Genomic DNA, 19,645 nt, shown 5'->3' with positions numbered 1-19,645 from the left:
TGTTTGTAACTCATGTAACTGTCTGTAGACGTCAGTAGACAAGATAATTGTCAATTTTTGTGCAAAATTGTGTAATAATTTGGATTCTGATTGACATACATTATTTATTCTGTCGCACCACACATAAAGAACTACAGTGTTTCTCTAGGTGGGTTGTTCTTTAATTGTGTACGACTTTGAACCAACCTTACTGCAACTTTATGGTTTTTTTTTCTTCAAATGATTGCTCCGGAAATATTACTGTTAAAATATGAATGAAGGGGATGTTGGAGATACGCCAATGAGACAGCAACCCAACTTGACAAATTTAAAAGACGTATGAAGGTGAGAATACAGCCATTCCCGTTTGAATGGTTTTACACAAGTCATTTTGGGGCCCTTTATAGCTTGTTGTTCGGTGTGAGCTAAGGCTCCGTGTTGAAGAGCGTACTTTGACCTATAATGGTTTATTTTTACAAATTGTGACTTGGATGGAGAGTTGTCTCATTGGCACTCATACCACATCTTCTTATATCTTTTCAATAATATATAATTGTATAAAATATGTAAAAGGTCTAATCGTCCTTATTCTGAAATAGTTGTAAATAAGAAAGATCTGTCATCAACACCAGATTCTCCATGCAAATAAAAAAGCTGAATTTGCGACAGGTGACGTGATTCCTGACTCAGGACATGCACATAAATATGAGGCGGGTTAAACGTTTTTTTCAAGATCTTAAATCTCGATTAGGGTACTTTACGATGCTCCAGAAAGGTAAATATATCCTGCTCCACATATGGCAACAATCGTGTTACTCATGGCAATTAAAATCGGTGAAAAGTCTCATTCGGTGTCACAAAAGAGGAAAAAGGATAAGATTGTAGCTACGACAATTGAAACATATCCGTGGTCATCTGTGACACAGATATTCTATAACGGCCAACCAAAGCATGATGGCGTCCGTAAAACTTTCAAAGAGTGACTTTCACTTTTTCAATAGGAACCCTTGGTTCATTAGCTACCTTGTAAGCAGCAACCTTCTATCAAGGAAATAATTATAGGAAACGCTAGATCTGGAATATCGCAATATACAGGCGCTGTTGGACTGTTGCTACATAGGAAGACTGAGAAAGTTCACAATAGGAAAGCTTAAATAATTTCTTTTGTCGAAAAGTTTATTTCTCAATCTATAATCGTTGTCAATTTTAGATGAAAGTCAAGATATGAATATCCGTGGTATCCTTTATTTCAAGTGCTATGCGTTCAACATACGCATCAAACTTTGAATTATTTATTGAGTTCTCAAGAAGTGCAGCATCGTTGATTCAAATAGGAATGTCGAACGTTGGATGAAACTCACGTCATTCGAACGTTACAAATATATTGTCAAACAGTTTCCAATATTTTGTGTATGAATCAGAATACTTTTTAACCAAGTATGATTTATCCCTTCCTAACATAAGATATTTGCATCTACGTTAGCAATTGTTTTCAAGAAACAAAGTTTTACTCAATTGAAGGGTCTTTATTCTACTATCGGGAAATGACCTTTTGAAGTTAAAATAACCGTGAAGAAAATGTTGAACGCATTTTTATGTTTGATTAGACGACTCAAGAGGGTTAAAAAAAAATCAACAAAACATCATTTGATCATTTTAACATTGAGAGTTTCAAATTCCGTTAAAAAATTGATGTTTAGTACGGGAACAACATATCTTCGTCTGATATTTTAGCAAACTTAATTATGTCTGAAACATTCATCAATTTTCTGAATAATTGTTCACCGTTTATACCTACCTTGTTTTATGTTCTTATATACTAGAACAATAGTGCGATAAAAGGATTTAAAACCTCCAATTTTAAAGCCAGTTATCCGTTGGGTACACACACGAGTTTTGTAGTTGGTAGTCTATTATTGGGTAATTAGCATTTGCAATAATTAATTAAATCGCAGCATCATTTGGGTCTTTTCGAAATTAGATGCAAAGTTGAACGACGCAAATTTAACAGAGAAGTTTATCATCGTAAAAAAACCACCACCCACCAAATGTATTGCAATGAAATAATGTTTAAGACATGATAATGCTTTAAGTTTTATATTTCATCTTGAATTCTGTTAATGGTACGCGAGAAATGATATTAAGACGAAATCGTAATTTAATACCGGCTAAGGAGTCTGAAGATGTGCATGAGAACTTAAAGTTGTGGCATTTGGCAGATTTTGCTGCGCTTGATTTAACATTCATATATTCAGTGAATATTAATGATAGCCTCTGATTACCAGGGCTCATCAGTCAAGCTCTTGTTACCAGGGTACAGACATATTAGTTTAATATATATATATCTTCACACGCTTAAAACACATGTCTTATGTCTATCTCTAGATTCGCCTTACGTGACAAGGTAACACTACGACTATTGAAGTTATATTTTTATATAGCGGATGTGGTCGTGTGGTCTAGAGCGCTGGACATGAGGCTAAGCGATTGGTGCTGTAGTGTATCAAAGGTGTGAGTTCGAATCCCGTTGAGGGACAAAAATTTGTCAGCATAAAAGTCTAATTCTAACACTGTTGGGTGTAATTTTCAGACTTATATAAATATTTGTATTAACCCTGTGTCTCAAACACACTGAGATCCAGTGGGCATATATATTGTATGGTTGTCACTTGCTTAGACTTGTTTGTATGATATACTTATTTCTAGTGACTGTATAATGAATTGAATCATTATCCCATACGGTATATAAAAATTGTTGAGTTAGATTGCTGACAAATAACAAATACATTGTGTATTAAATAATAATATAACATCTTCACACGCTTAAAACACATGTCTTATGTCTATCTCTAGATTCACCTTACGTGACAAGGTAATACTACGACTATTGAAGTTATATTTTTATATAGCGGATGTGGTCGTGTGGTCTAGAGCGCTGGACATGAGGCTAAGCGATTGGTGCTGTAGTGTATCAAAGGTGTGAGTTCGAATCCCGTTGAGGGACAAAAATTTGTCAGCATAAAAGTCTAATTCTAACACTGTTGGGTGTAATTTTCAGACTTATATAAATATTTGTATTAACCCTGTGTCTCAAACACACTGAGATCCAGTGGGCATATATATTGTATGGTTGTCACTTGCTTAGACTTGTTTGTATGATATACTTATTTCTAGTGACTGTATAATGAATTGAATCATTATCCCATACGGTATATAAAAATTGTTGAGTTAGATTGCTGACAAATAACAAATACATTGTGTATTAAATAATAATATAACATCTTCACACGCTTAAAACACATGTCTTATGTCTATCTCTAGATTCGCCTTACGTGACAAGGTAACACTACGACTATTGAAGTTATATTTTTATATAGCGGATGTGGTCGTGTGGTCTAGAGCGCTGGACATGAGGCTAAGCGATTGGTGCTGTAGTGTATCAAAGGTGTGAGTTCGAATCCCGTTGAGGGACAAAAATTTGTCAGCATAAAAGTCTAATTCTAACACTGTTGGGTGTAATTTTCAGACTTATATAAATATTTGTATTAACCCTGTGTCTCAAACACACTGAGATCCAGTGGGCATATATATTGTACGGTTGTCACTTGCTTAGACTTGTTTGTATGATATACTTATTTCTAGTGACTGTATAATGAATTGAATCATTATCCCATACGGTATATAAAAATTGTTGAGTTAGATTGCTGACAAATAACAAATACATTGTGTATTAAATAATAATATAACATCTTCACACGCTTAAAACACATGTCTTATGTCTATCTCTAGATTCACCTTACGTGACAAGGTAATACTACGACTATTGAAGTTATATTTTTATATAGCGGATGTGGTCGTGTGGTCTAGAGCGCTGGACATGAGGCTAAGCGATTGGTGCTGTAGTGTATCAAAGGTGTGAGTTCGAATCCCGTTGAGGGACAAAAATTTGTCAGCATAAAAGTCTAATTCTAACACTGTTGGGTGTAATTTTCAGACTTATATAAATATTTGTATTAACCCTGTGTCTCAAACACACTGAGATCCAGTGGGCATATATATTGTATGGTTGTCACTTGCTTAGACTTGTTTGTATGATATACTTATTTCTAGTGACTGTATAATGAATTGAATCATTATCCCATACGGTATATAAAAATTGTTGAGTTAGATTGCTGACAAATAACAAATACATTGTGTATTAAATAATAATATAACATCTTCACACGCTTAAAACACATGTCTTATGTCTATCTCTAGATTCACCTTACGTGACAAGGTAACACTACGACTATTGAAGTTATATTTTTATATAGCGGATGTGGTCGTGTGGTCTAGAGTGCTGGACTTGAGGCTAAGCGATTGGTGCTGTAGTGTATCAAAGGTGTGAGTTCGAATCCCGTTGAGGGACAAAAATTTGTCAGCATAAAAGTCTAATTCTAACACTGTTGGGTGTAATTTTCAGACTTATATACATATTTGTATGAACCCTGTGTCTCAAACACACTGAGATCCAGTGGGCATATATATTGTATGGTTGTCACTTGCTTAGACTTGTTTGTATGATATACTTATTTCTAGTGACTGTAAAATGAATTGAATCATTATCCCATACGGTATATAAAAATTGTTGAGTTAGATTGCTGACAAATAACAAATACATTGTGTATTAAATAATAATATAACATCTTCACACGCTTAAAACACATGTCTTATGTCTATCTCTAGATTCGCCTTACGTGACAAGGTAACACTACGACTATTGAAGTTATATTTTTATATAGCGGATGTGGTCGTGTGGTCTAGAGCGCTGGACATGAGGCTAAGCGATTGGTGCTGTAGTGTATCAAAGGTGTGAGTTCGAATCCCGTTGAGGGACAAAAATTTGTCAGCATAAAAGTCTAATTCTAACACTGTTGGGTGTAATTTTCAGACTTATATAAATATTTGTATTAACCCTGTGTCTCAAACACACTGAGATCCAGTGGGCATATATATTGTATGGTTGTCACTTGCTTAGACTTGTTTGTATGATATACTTATTTCTAGTGACTGTATAATGAATTGAATCATTATCCCATACGGTATATAAAAATTGTTGAGTTAGATTGCTGACAAATAACAAATACATTGTGTATTAAATAATAATATAACATCTTCACACGCTTAAAACACATGTCTTATGTCTATCTCTAGATTCGCCTTACGTGACAAGGTAACACTACGACTATTGAAGTTATATTTTTATATAGCGGATGTGGTCGTGTGGTCTAGAGCGCTGGACATGAGGCTAAGCGATTGGTGCTGTAGTGTATCAAAGGTGTGAGTTCGAATCCCGTTGAGGGACAAAAATTTGTCAGCATAAAAGTCTAATTCTAACACTGTTGGGTGTAATTTTCAGACTTATATAAATATTTGTATTAACCCTGTGTCTCAAACACACTGAGATCCAGTGGGCATATATATTGTATGGTTGTCACTTGCTTAGACTTGTTTGTATGATATACTTATTTCTAGTGACTGTATAATGAATTGAATCATTATCCCATACGGTATATAAAAATTGTTGAGTTAGATTGCTGACAAATAACAAATACATTGTGTATTAAATAATAATATAACATCTTCACACGCTTAAAACACATGTCTTATGTCTATCTCTAGATTCACCTTACGTGACAAGGTAATACTACGACTATTGAAGTTATATTTTTATATAGCGGATGTGGTCGTGTGGTCTAGAGCGCTGGACATGAGGCTAAGCGATTGGTGCTGTAGTGTATCAAAGGTGTGAGTTCGAATCCCGTTGAGGGACAAAAATTTGTCAGCATAAAAGTCTAATTCTAACACTGTTGGGTGTAATTTTCAGACTTATATAAATATTTGTATTAACCCTGTGTCTCAAACACACTGAGATCCAGTGGGCATATATATTGTATGGTTGTCACTTGCTTAGACTTGTTTGTATGATATACTTATTTCTAGTGACTGTATAATGAATTGAATCATTATCCCATACGGTATATAAAAATTGTTGAGTTAGATTGCTGACAAATAACAAATACATTGTGTATTAAATAATAATATAACATCTTCACACGCTTAAAACACATGTCTTATGTCTATCTCTAGATTCACCTTACGTGACAAGGTAACACTACGACTATTGAAGTTATATTTTTATATAGCGGATGTGGTCGTGTGGTCTAGAGTGCTGGACTTGAGGCTAAGCGATTGGTGCTGTAGTGTATCAAAGGTGTGAGTTCGAATCCCGTTGAGGGACAAAAATTTGTCAGCATAAAAGTCTAATTCTAACACTGTTGGGTGTAATTTTCAGACTTATATACATATTTGTATGAACCCTGTGTCTCAAACACACTGAGATCCAGTGGACATATATATTGTATGGTTGTCACTTGCTTAGACTTGTTTGTATGATATACTTATTTCTAGTGACTGTAAAATGAATTGAATCATTATCCCATACGGTATATAAAAATTGTTGAGTTAGATTGCTGACAAATAACAAATACATTGTGTATTAAATAATAATATAACATCTTCACACGCTTAAAACACATGTCTTATGTCTATCTCTAGATTCGCCTTACGTGACAAGGTAACACTACGACTATTGAAGTTATATTTTTATATAGCGGATGTGGTCGTGTGGTCTAGAGCGCTGGACATGAGGCTAAGCGATTGGTGCTGTAGTGTATCAAAGGTGTGAGTTCGAATCCCGTTGAGGGACAAAAATTTGTCAGCATAAAAGTCTAATTCTAACACTGTTGGGTGTAATTTTCAGACTTATATAAATATTTGTATTAACCCTGTGTCTCAAACACACTGAGATCCAGTGGGCATATATATTGTATGGTTGTCACTTGCTTAGACTTGTTTGTATGATATACTTATTTCTAGTGACTGTATAATGAATTGAATCATTATCCCATACGGTATATAAAAATTGTTGAGTTAGATTGCTGACAAATAACAAATACATTGTGTATTAAATAATAATATAACATCTTCACACGCTTAAAACACATGTCTTATGTCTATCTCTAGATTCGCCTTACGTGACAAGGTAACACTACGACTATTGAAGTTATATTTTTATATAGCGGATGTGGTCGTGTGGTCTAGAGCGCTGGACATGAGGCTAAGCGATTGGTGCTGTAGTGTATCAAAGGTGTGAGTTCGAATCCCGTTGAGGGACAAAAATTTGTCAGCATAAAAGTCTAATTCTAACACTGTTGGGTGTAATTTTCAGACTTATATAAATATTTGTATTAACCCTGTGTCTCAAACACACTGAGATCCAGTGGGCATATATATTGTATGGTTGTCACTTGCTTAGACTTGTTTGTATGATATACTTATTTCTAGTGACTGTATAATGAATTGAATCATTATCCCATACGGTATATAAAAATTGTTGAGTTAGATTGCTGACAAATAACAAATACATTGTGTATTAAATAATAATATAACATCTTCACACGCTTAAAACACATGTCTTATGTCTATCTCTAGATTCACCTTACGTGACAAGGTAATACTACGACTATTGAAGTTATATTTTTATATAGCGGATGTGGTCGTGTGGTCTAGAGCGCTGGACATGAGGCTAAGCGATTGGTGCTGTAGTGTATCAAAGGTGTGAGTTCGAATCCCGTTGAGGGACAAAAATTTGTCAGCATAAAAGTCTAATTCTAACACTGTTGGGTGTAATTTTCAGACTTATATAAATATTTGTATTAACCCTGTGTCTCAAACACACTGAGATCCAGTGGGCATATATATTGTATGGTTGTCACTTGCTTAGACTTGTTTGTATGATATACTTATTTCTAGTGACTGTATAATGAATTGAATCATTATCCCATACGGTATATAAAAATTGTTGAGTTAGATTGCTGACAAATAACAAATACATTGTGTATTAAATAATAATATAACATCTTCACACGCTTAAAACACATGTCTTATGTCTATCTCTAGATTCGCCTTACGTGACAAGGTAACACTACGACTATTGAAGTTATATTTTTATATAGCGGATGTGGTCGTGTGGTCTAGAGTGCTGGACATGAGGCTAAGCGATTGGTGCTGTAGTGTATCAAAGGTGTGAGTTCGAATCCCGTTGAGGGACAAAAATTTGTCAGCATAAAAGTCTAATTCTAACACTGTTGGGTGTAATTTTCAGACTTATATACATATTTGTATGAACCCTGTGTCTCAAACACACTGAGATCCAGTGGGCATATATATTGTATGGTTGTCACTTGCTTAGACTTGTTTGTATGATATACTTATTTCTAGTGACTGTAAAATGAATTGAATCATTATCCCATACGGTATATAAAAATTGTTGAGTTAGATTGCTGACAAATAACAAATACATTGTGTATTAAATAATAATATAACATCTTCACACGCTTAAAACACATGTCTTATGTCTATCTCTAGATTCGCCTTACGTGACAAGGTAACACTACGACTATTGAAGTTATATTTTTATATAGCGGATGTGGTCGTGTGGTCTAGAGCGCTGGACATGAGGCTAAGCGATTGGTGCTGTAGTGTATCAAAGGTGTGAGTTCGAATCCCGTTGAGGGACAAAAATTTGTCAGCATAAAAGTCTAATTCTAACACTGTTGGGTGTAATTTTCAGACTTATATAAATATTTGTATTAACCCTGTGTCTCAAACACACTGAGATCCAGTGGGCATATATATTGTATGGTTGTCACTTGCTTAGACTTGTTTGTATGATATACTTATTTCTAGTGACTGTATAATGAATTGAATCATTATCCCATACGGTATATAAAAATTGTTGAGTTAGATTGCTGACAAATAACAAATACATTGTGTATTAAATAATAATATAACATCTTCACACGCTTAAAACACATGTCTTATGTCTATCTCTAGATTCACCTTACGTGACAAGGTAATACTACGACTATTGAAGTTATATTTTTATATAGCGGATGTGGTCGTGTGGTCTAGAGCGCTGGACATGAGGCTAAGCGATTGGTGCTGTAGTGTATCAAAGGTGTGAGTTCGAATCCCGTTGAGGGACAAAAATTTGTCAGCATAAAAGTCTAATTCTAACACTGTTGGGTGTAATTTTCAGACTTATATAAATATTTGTATTAACCCTGTGTCTCAAACACACTGAGATCCAGTGGGCATATATATTGTATGGTTGTCACTTGCTTAGACTTGTTTGTATGATATACTTATTTCTAGTGACTGTATAATGAATTGAATCATTATCCCATACGGTATATAAAAATTGTTGAGTTAGATTGCTGACAAATAACAAATACATTGTGTATTAAATAATAATATAACATCTTCACACGCTTAAAACACATGTCTTATGTCTATCTCTAGATTCACCTTACGTGACAAGGTAACACTACGACTATTGAAGTTATATTTTTATATAGCGGATGTGGTCGTGTGGTCTAGAGTGCTGGACTTGAGGCTAAGCGATTGGTGCTGTAGTGTATCAAAGGTGTGAGTTCGAATCCCGTTGAGGGACAAAAATTTGTCAGCATAAAAGTCTAATTCTAACACTGTTGGGTGTAATTTTCAGACTTATATACATATTTGTATGAACCCTGTGTCTCAAACACACTGAGATCCAGTGGGCATATATATTGTATGGTTGTCACTTGCTTAGACTTGTTTGTATGATATACTTATTTCTAGTGACTGTAAAATGAATTGAATCATTATCCCATACGGTATATAAAAATTGTTGAGTTAGATTGCTGACAAATAACAAATACATTGTGTATTAAATAATAATATAACATCTTCACACGCTTAAAACACATGTCTTATGTCTATCTCTAGATTCGCCTTACGTGACAAGGTAACACTACGACTATTGAAGTTATATTTTTATATAGCGGATGTGGTCGTGTGGTCTAGAGCGCTGGACATGAGGCTAAGCGATTGGTGCTGTAGTGTATCAAAGGTGTGAGTTCGAATCCCGTTGAGGGACAAAAATTTGTCAGCATAAAAGTCTAATTCTAACACTGTTGGGTGTAATTTTCAGACTTATATAAATATTTGTATTAACCCTGTGTCTCAAACACACTGAGATCCAGTGGGCATATATATTGTATGGTTGTCACTTGCTTAGACTTGTTTGTATGATATACTTATTTCTAGTGACTGTATAATGAATTGAATCATTATCCCATACGGTATATAAAAATTGTTGAGTTAGATTGCTGACAAATAACAAATACATTGTGTATTAAATAATAATATAACATCTTCACACGCTTAAAACACATGTCTTATGTCTATCTCTAGATTCGCCTTACGTGACAAGGTAACACTACGACTATTGAAGTTATATTTTTATATAGCGGATGTGGTCGTGTGGTCTAGAGCGCTGGACATGAGGCTAAGCGATTGGTGCTGTAGTGTATCAAAGGTGTGAGTTCGAATCCCGTTGAGGGACAAAAATTTGTCAGCATAAAAGTCTAATTCTAACACTGTTGGGTGTAATTTTCAGACTTATATAAATATTTGTATTAACCCTGTGTCTCAAACACACTGAGATCCAGTGGGCATATATATTGTATGGTTGTCACTTGCTTAGACTTGTTTGTATGATATACTTATTTCTAGTGACTGTATAATGAATTGAATCATTATCCCATACGGTATATAAAAATTGTTGAGTTAGATTGCTGACAAATAACAAATACATTGTGTATTAAATAATAATATAACATCTTCACACGCTTAAAACACATGTCTTATGTCTATCTCTAGATTCACCTTACGTGACAAGGTAATACTACGACTATTGAAGTTATATTTTTATATAGCGGATGTGGTCGTGTGGTCTAGAGCGCTGGACATGAGGCTAAGCGATTGGTGCTGTAGTGTATCAAAGGTGTGAGTTCGAATCCCGTTGAGGGACAAAAATTTGTCAGCATAAAAGTCTAATTCTAACACTGTTGGGTGTAATTTTCAGACTTATATAAATATTTGTATTAACCCTGTGTCTCAAACACACTGAGATCCAGTGGGCATATATATTGTATGGTTGTCACTTGCTTAGACTTGTTTGTATGATATACTTATTTCTAGTGACTGTATAATGAATTGAATCATTATCCCATACGGTATATAAAAATTGTTGAGTTAGATTGCTGACAAATAACAAATACATTGTGTATTAAATAATAATATAACATCTTCACACGCTTAAAACACATGTCTTATGTCTATCTCTAGATTCGCCTTACGTGACAAGGTAACACTACGACTATTGAAGTTATATTTTTATATAGCGGATGTGGTCGTGTGGTCTAGAGTGCTGGACATGAGGCTAAGCGATTGGTGCTGTAGTGTATCAAAGGTGTGAGTTCGAATCCCGTTGAGGGACAAAAATTTGTCAGCATAAAAGTCTAATTCTAACACTGTTGGGTGTAATTTTCAGACTTATATACATATTTGTATGAACCCTGTGTCTCAAACACACTGAGATCCAGTGGGCATATATATTGTATGGTTGTCACTTGCTTAGACTTGTTTGTATGATATACTTATTTCTAGTGACTGTAAAATGAATTGAATCATTATCCCATACGGTATATAAAAATTGTTGAGTTAGATTGCTGACAAATAACAAATACATTGTGTATTAAATAATAATATAACATCTTCACACGCTTAAAACACATGTCTTATGTCTATCTCTAGATTCGCCTTACGTGACAAGGTAACACTACGACTATTGAAGTTATATTTTTATATAGCGGATGTGGTCGTGTGGTCTAGAGCGCTGGACATGAGGCTAAGCGATTGGTGCTGTAGTGTATCAAAGGTGTGAGTTCGAATCCCGTTGAGGGACAAAAATTTGTCAGCATAAAAGTCTAATTCTAACACTGTTGGGTGTAATTTTCAGACTTATATAAATATTTGTATTAACCCTGTGTCTCAAACACACTGAGATCCAGTGGGCATATATATTGTATGGTTGTCACTTGCTTAGACTTGTTTGTATGATATACTTATTTCTAGTGACTGTATAATGAATTGAATCATTATCCCATACGGTATATAAAAATTGTTGAGTTAGATTGCTGACAAATAACAAATACATTGTGTATTAAATAATAATATAACATCTTCACACGCTTAAAACACATGTCTTATGTCTATCTCTAGATTCACCTTACGTGACAAGGTAATACTACGACTATTGAAGTTATATTTTTATATAGCGGATGTGGTCGTGTGGTCTAGAGCGCTGGACATGAGGCTAAGCGATTGGTGCTGTAGTGTATCAAAGGTGTGAGTTCGAATCCCGTTGAGGGACAAAAATTTGTCAGCATAAAAGTCTAATTCTAACACTGTTGGGTGTAATTTTCAGACTTATATAAATATTTGTATTAACCCTGTGTCTCAAACACACTGAGATCCAGTGGGCATATATATTGTATGGTTGTCACTTGCTTAGACTTGTTTGTATGATATACTTATTTCTAGTGACTGTATAATGAATTGAATCATTATCCCATACGGTATATAAAAATTGTTGAGTTAGATTGCTGACAAATAACAAATACATTGTGTATTAAATAATAATATAACATCTTCACACGCTTAAAACACATGTCTTATGTCTATCTCTAGATTCGCCTTACGTGACAAGGTAACACTACGACTATTGAAGTTATATTTTTATATAGCGGATGTGGTCGTGTGGTCTAGAGTGCTGGACATGAGGCTTAGCGATTGGTGCTGTAGTGTATCAAAGGTGTGAGTTCGAATCCCGTTGAGGGACAAAAATTTGTCAGCATAAAAGTCTAATTCTAACACTGTTGGGTGTAATTTTCAGACTTATATACATATTTGTATGAACCCTGTGTCTCAAACACACTGAGATCCAGTGGGCATATATATTGTATGGTTGTCACTTGCTTAGACTTGTTTGTATGATATACTTATTTCTAGTGACTGTAAAATGAATTGAATCATTATCCCATACGGTATATAAAAATTGTTGAGTTAGATTGCTGACAAATAACAAATACATTGTGTATTAAATAATAATATAACATCTTCACACGCTTAAAACACATGTCTTATGTCTATCTCTAGATTCGCCTTACGTGACAAGGTAACACTACGACTATTGAAGTTATATTTTTATATAGCGGATGTGGTCGTGTGGTCTAGAGCGCTGGACATGAGGCTAAGCGATTGGTGCTGTAGTGTATCAAAGGTGTGAGTTCGAATCCCGTTGAGGGACAAAAATTTGTCAGCATAAAAGTCTAATTCTAACACTGTTGGGTGTAATTTTCAGACTTATATAAATATTTGTATTAACCCTGTGTCTCAAACACACTGAGATCCAGTGGGCATATATATTGTATGGTTGTCACTTGCTTAGACTTGTTTGTATGATATACTTATTTCTAGTGACTGTATAATGAATTGAATCATTATCCCATACGGTATATAAAAATTGTTGAGTTAGATTGCTGACAAATAACAAATACATTGTGTATTAAATAATAATATAACATCTTCACACGCTTAAAACACATGTCTTATGTCTATCTCTAGATTCACCTTACGTGACAAGGTAATACTACGACTATTGAAGTTATATTTTTATATAGCGGATTTGGTCGTGTGGTCTAGAGCGTTGGACATGAGGCTAAGCGATTGGTGCTGTAGTGTATCAAAGGTGTGAGTTCGAATCCCGTTGAGGGACAAAAATTTGTCAGCATAAAAGTCTAATTCTAACACTGTTGGGTGTAATTTTCAGACTTATATAAATATTTGTATTAACCCTGTGTCTCAAACACACTGAGATCCAGTGGGCATATATATTGTATGGTTGTCACTTGCTTAGACTTGTTTGTATGATATACTTATTTCTAGTGACTGTATAATGAATTGAATCATTATCCCATACGGTATATAAAAATTGTTGAGTTAGATTGCTGACAAATAACAAATACATTGTGTATTAAATAATAATATAACATCTTCACACGCTTAAAACACATGTCTTATGTCTATCTCTAGATTCGCCTTACGTGACAAGGTAACACTACGACTATTGAAGTTATATTTTTATATAGCGGATGTGGTCGTGTGGTCTAGAGTGCTGGACATGAGGCTAAGCGATTGGTGCTGTAGTGTATCAAAGGTGTGAGTTCGAATCCCGTTGAGGGACAAAAATTTGTCAGCATAAAAGTCTAATTCTAACACTGTTGGGTGTAATTTTCAGACTTATATACATATTTGTATGAACCCTGTGTCTCAAACACACTGAGATCCAGTGGGCATATATATTGTATGGTTGTCACTTGCTTAGACTTGTTTGTATGATATACTTATTTCTAGTGACTGTAAAATGAATTGAATCATTATCCCATACAGTATATAAAAATTGTTGAGTTAGATTGCTGACAAATAACAAATACATTGTGTATTAAATAATAATATAACATCTTCACACGCTTAAAACACATGTCTTATGTCTATCTCTAGATTCGCCTTACGTGACAAGGTAACACTACGACTATTGAAGTTATATTTTTATATAGCGGATGTGGTCGTGTGGTCTAGAGCGCTGGACATGAGGCTAAGCGATTGGTGCTGTAGTGTATCAAAGGTGTGAGTTCGAATCCCGTTGAGGGACAAACATTTGTCAGCATAAAAGTCTAATTCTAACACTGTTGGGTGTAATTTTCAGACTTATATAAATATTTGTATTAACCCTGTGTCTCAAACACACTGAGATCCAGTGGGCATATATATTGTATGGTTGTCACTTGCTTAGACTTGTTTGTATGATATACTTATTTCTAGTGACTGTATAATGAATTGAATCATTATCCCATACGGTATATAAAAATTGTTGAGTTAGATTGCTGACAAATAACAAATACATTGTGTATTAAATAATAATATAACATCTTCACACGCTTAAAACACATGTCTTATGTCTATCTCTAGATTCGCCTTACGTGACAAGGTAACACTACGACTATTGAAGTTATATTTTTATATAGCGGATGTGGTGGTGTGGTCTAGAGCGCTGGACATGAGGCTAAGCGATTGGTGCTGTAGTGTATCAAAGGTGTGAGTTCGAATCCCGTTGAGGGACAAAAATTTGTCAGCATAAAAGTCTAATTCTAACACTGTTGGGTGTAATTTTCAGACTTATATAAATATTTGTATTAACCCTGTGTCTCAAACACACTGAGATCCAGTGGGCATATATATTGTATGGTTGTCACTTGCTTAGACTTGTTTGTATGATATACTTATTTCTAGTGACTGTATAATGAATTGAATCATTATCCCATACGGTATATAAAAATTGTTGAGTTAGATTGCTGACAAATAACAAATACATTGTGTATTAAATAATAATATAACATCTTCACACGCTTAAAACACATGTCTTATGTCTATCTCTAGATTCGCCTTACGTGACAAGGTAACACTACGACTATTGAAGTTATATTTTTATATAGCGGATGTGGTCGTGTGGTCTAGAGCGCTGGACATGAGGCTAAGCGATTGGTGCTGTAGTGTATCAAAGGAATGAGTTCGAATCCCGTTGAGGGGCAAAAAATTGTCAGCATAAAAGTCTAATTCTAACACTGTTGGGTGTAATTTTCAGACTTATATAAATATTTGTATTAACCCTGTGTCTCAAACACACTGAGATCCAGTGGGCATATATATTGTATGGTTGTCACTTGCTTAGACTTGTTTGTATGATATACTTATTTCTAGTGACTGTATAATGAATTGAATCATTATCCCATACGGTATATAAAAATTGTTGAGTTAGATTGCTGACAAATAACAAATACATTGTGTATTAAATAATAATATAACATCTTCACACGCTTAAAACACATGTCTTATGTCTATCTCTAGATTCGCCTTACGTGACAAGGTAACACTACGACTATTGAAGTTATATTTTTATATAGCGGATGTGGTCGTGTGGTCTAGAGCGCTGGACATGAGGCTAAGCGATTGGTGCTGTAGTGTATCAAAGGTGTGAGTTCGAATCCCGTTGAGGGACAAAAATTTGTCAGCATAAAAGTCTAATTCTAACACTGTTGGGTGTAATTTTCAGACTTATATAAATATTTGTATTAACCCTGTGTCTCAAACACACTGAGATCCAGTGGGCATATATATTGTATGGTTGTCACTTGCTTAGACTTGTTTGTATGATATACTTATTTCTAGTGACTGTATAATGAATTGAATCATTATCCCATACGGTATATTAAAATTGTTGAGTTAGATTGCTGACAAATAACAAATACATTGTGTATTAAATAATAATATAACATCTTCACACTCTTAAAACACATGTCTTATGTCTATCTCTAGATTCGCCTTACGTGACAAGGTAACACTACGACTATTGAAGTTATATTTTTATATAGTGGATGTGGTCGTGTGGTCTAGAGCGCTGGACATGAGGCTAAGCGATTGGTGCTGTAGTGTATCAAAGGTGTGAGTTCGAATCCCGTTGAGGGACAAAAATTTGTCAGCATAAAAGTCTAATTCTAACACTGTTGGGTGTAATTTTCAGACTTATATAAATATTTGTATTAACCCTGTGTCTCAAACACACTGAGATCCAGTGGGCATATATATTGTATGGTTGTCACTTCCTTAGACTTGTTTGTATGATATACTTATTTCTAGTGACTGTATAATGAATTGAATCATTATCCCATACGGTATATAAAAATTGTTGAGTTAGATTGCTGACAAATAACAAATACATTGTGTATTAAATAATAATATAACATCTTCACACGCTTAAAACACATCTCTTATGTCTATCTCTAGATTCGCCTTACGTGACAAGGTAACACTACGACTATTGAAGTTATATTTTTATATAGCGGATGTGGTCGTGTAGTCTAGAGCGCTGGACATGAGGCTAAGCGATTGGTGCTGTAGTGTATCAAAGGTGTGAGTTCGAATCCCGTTGAGGGACAAAAATTTGTCAGCATAAAAGTCTAATTCTAACACTGTTGGGTGTAATTTTCAGACTTATATAAATATTTGTATTAACCCTGTGTCTCAAACACACTGAGATCCAGTGGGCATATATATTGTATGGTTGTCACTTGCTTAGACTTGTTTGTATGATATACTTATTTCTAGTGACTGTATAATGAATTGAATCATTATCCCATACGGTATATAAAAATTGTTGAGTTAGATTGCTGACAAATAACAAATACATTGTGTATTAAATAATAATATAACATCTTCACACGCTTAAAACACATGTCTTATGTCTATCTCTAGATTCGCCTTACGTGACAAGGTAACACTACGACTATTGAAGTTATATTTTTATATAGCGGATGTGGTCGTGTGGTCTAGAGCGCTGGACATGAGGCTAAGCGATTGGTGCTGTAGTGTATCAAAGGTGTGAGTTCGAATCCCGTTGAGGGACAAAAATTTGTCAGCATAAAAGTCTAATTCTAACACTGTTGGGTGTAATTTTCAGACTTATATAAATATATGTATTAACCCTGTGTCTCAAACACACTGAGATCCAGTGGGCATATATATTGTATGGTTGTCACTTGCTTAGACTTGTTTGTATGATATACTTATATCTAGTGACTGTATAATGAATTGAATCATTATCCCATACGGTATATAAAAATTGTTGAGTTAGATTGCTGACAAATAACAAATACATTGTGTATTAAATAATAATATAACATCTTCACACGCTTAAAACACATGTCTTATGTCTATCTCTAGATTCGCCTTACGTGACAAGGTAACACTACGACTATTGAAGTTATATTTTTATATAGCGGATGTGGTCGTGTGGTCTAGAGTGCTGGACATGAGGCTAAGCGATTGGTGCTGTAGTGTATCAAAGGTGTGAGTTCGAATCCCGTTGAGGGACAAAAATTTGTCAGCATAAAAGTCTAATTCTAACACTGTTGGGTGTAATTTTCAGACTTATATAAATATTTGTATTAACCCTGTGTCTCAAACACACTGAGATCCAGTGGGCATATATATTGTATGGTTGTCACTTGCTTAGACTTGTTTGTATGATATACTTATTTCTAGTGACTGTATAATGAATTGAATCATTATCCCATACGGTATATAAAAATTGTTGAGTTAGATTGCTGACAAATAACAAATACATTGTGTATTAAATAATAATATAACATCTTCACACGCTTAAAACACATGTCTTATGTCTATCTCTAGATTCACCTTACGTGACAAGGTAATACTACGACTATTGAAGTTATATTTTTATATAGCGGATGTGGTCGTGTGGTCTAGAGCGCTGGACATGAGGCTAAGCGATTGGTGCTGTAGTGTATCAAAGGTGTGAGTTCGAATCCCGTTGAGGGACAAAAATTTGTCAGCATAAAAGTCTAATTCTAACACTGTTGGGTGTAATTTTCAGACTTATATAAATATTTGTATTAACCCTGTGTCTCAAACACACTGAGATCCAGTGGGCATATATATTGTATGGTTGTCACTTGCTTAGACTTGTTTGTATGATATACTTATTTCTAGTGACTGTATAATGAATTGAATCATTATCCCATACGGTATATAAAAATTGTTGAGTTAGATTGCTGACAAATAACAAATACATTGTGTATTAAATAATAATATAACATCTTCACACGCTTAAAACACATGTCTTATGTCTATCTCTAGATTCGCCTTACGTGACAAGGTAACACTACGACTATTGAAGTTATATTTTTATATAGCGGATGTGGTCGTGTGGTCTAGAGCGCTGGACATGAGGCTAAGCGATTGGTGCTGTAGTGTATCAAAGGTGTGAGTTCGAATCCCGTTGAGGGACAAAAATTTGTCAGCATAAAAGTCTAATTCTAACACTGTTGGGTGTAATTTTCAGACTTATATAAATATTTGTATTAACCCTGTGTCTCAAACACACTGAGATCCAGTGGGCATATATATTGTATGGTTGTCACTTGCTTAGACTTGTTTGTATGATATACTTATTTCTAGTGACTGTATAATGAATTGAATCATTATCCCATACGGTATATAAAAATTGTTGAGTTAGATTGCTGACAAATAACAAATACATTGTGTATTAAATAATAATATAACATCTTCACACGCTTAAAACACATGTCTTATGTCTATCTCTAGATTCGCCTTACGTGACAAGGTAACACTACGACTATTGAAGTTATATTTTTATATAGCGGATGTGGTGGTGTGGTCTAGAGCGCTGGACATGAGGCTAAGCGATTGGTGCTGTAGTGTATCAAAGGTGTGAGTTCGAATCCCGTTGAGGGACAAAAATTTGTCAGCATAAAAGTCTAATTCTAACACTGTTGGGTGTAATTTTCAGACTTATATAAATATTTGTATTAACCCTGTGTCTCAAACACACTGAGATCCAGTGGGCATATATATTGTATGGTTGTCACTTGCTTAGACTTGTTTGTATGATATACTTATTTCTAGTGACTGTATAATGAATTGAATCATTATCCCATACGGTATATAAAAATTGTTGAGTTAGATTGCTGACAAATAACAAATACATTGTGTATTAAATAATAATATAACATCTTCA

Source organism: Mytilus californianus, unplaced genomic scaffold (genome assembly GCF_021869535.1).
Source record: "Mytilus californianus isolate M0D057914Y unplaced genomic scaffold, xbMytCali1.0.p SCAF_26, whole genome shotgun sequence".
NCBI classification, from domain to species: Eukaryota; Metazoa; Mollusca; class Bivalvia; order Mytilida; family Mytilidae; genus Mytilus; species Mytilus californianus.
This window is presented reverse-complemented; position numbering follows the sequence as displayed.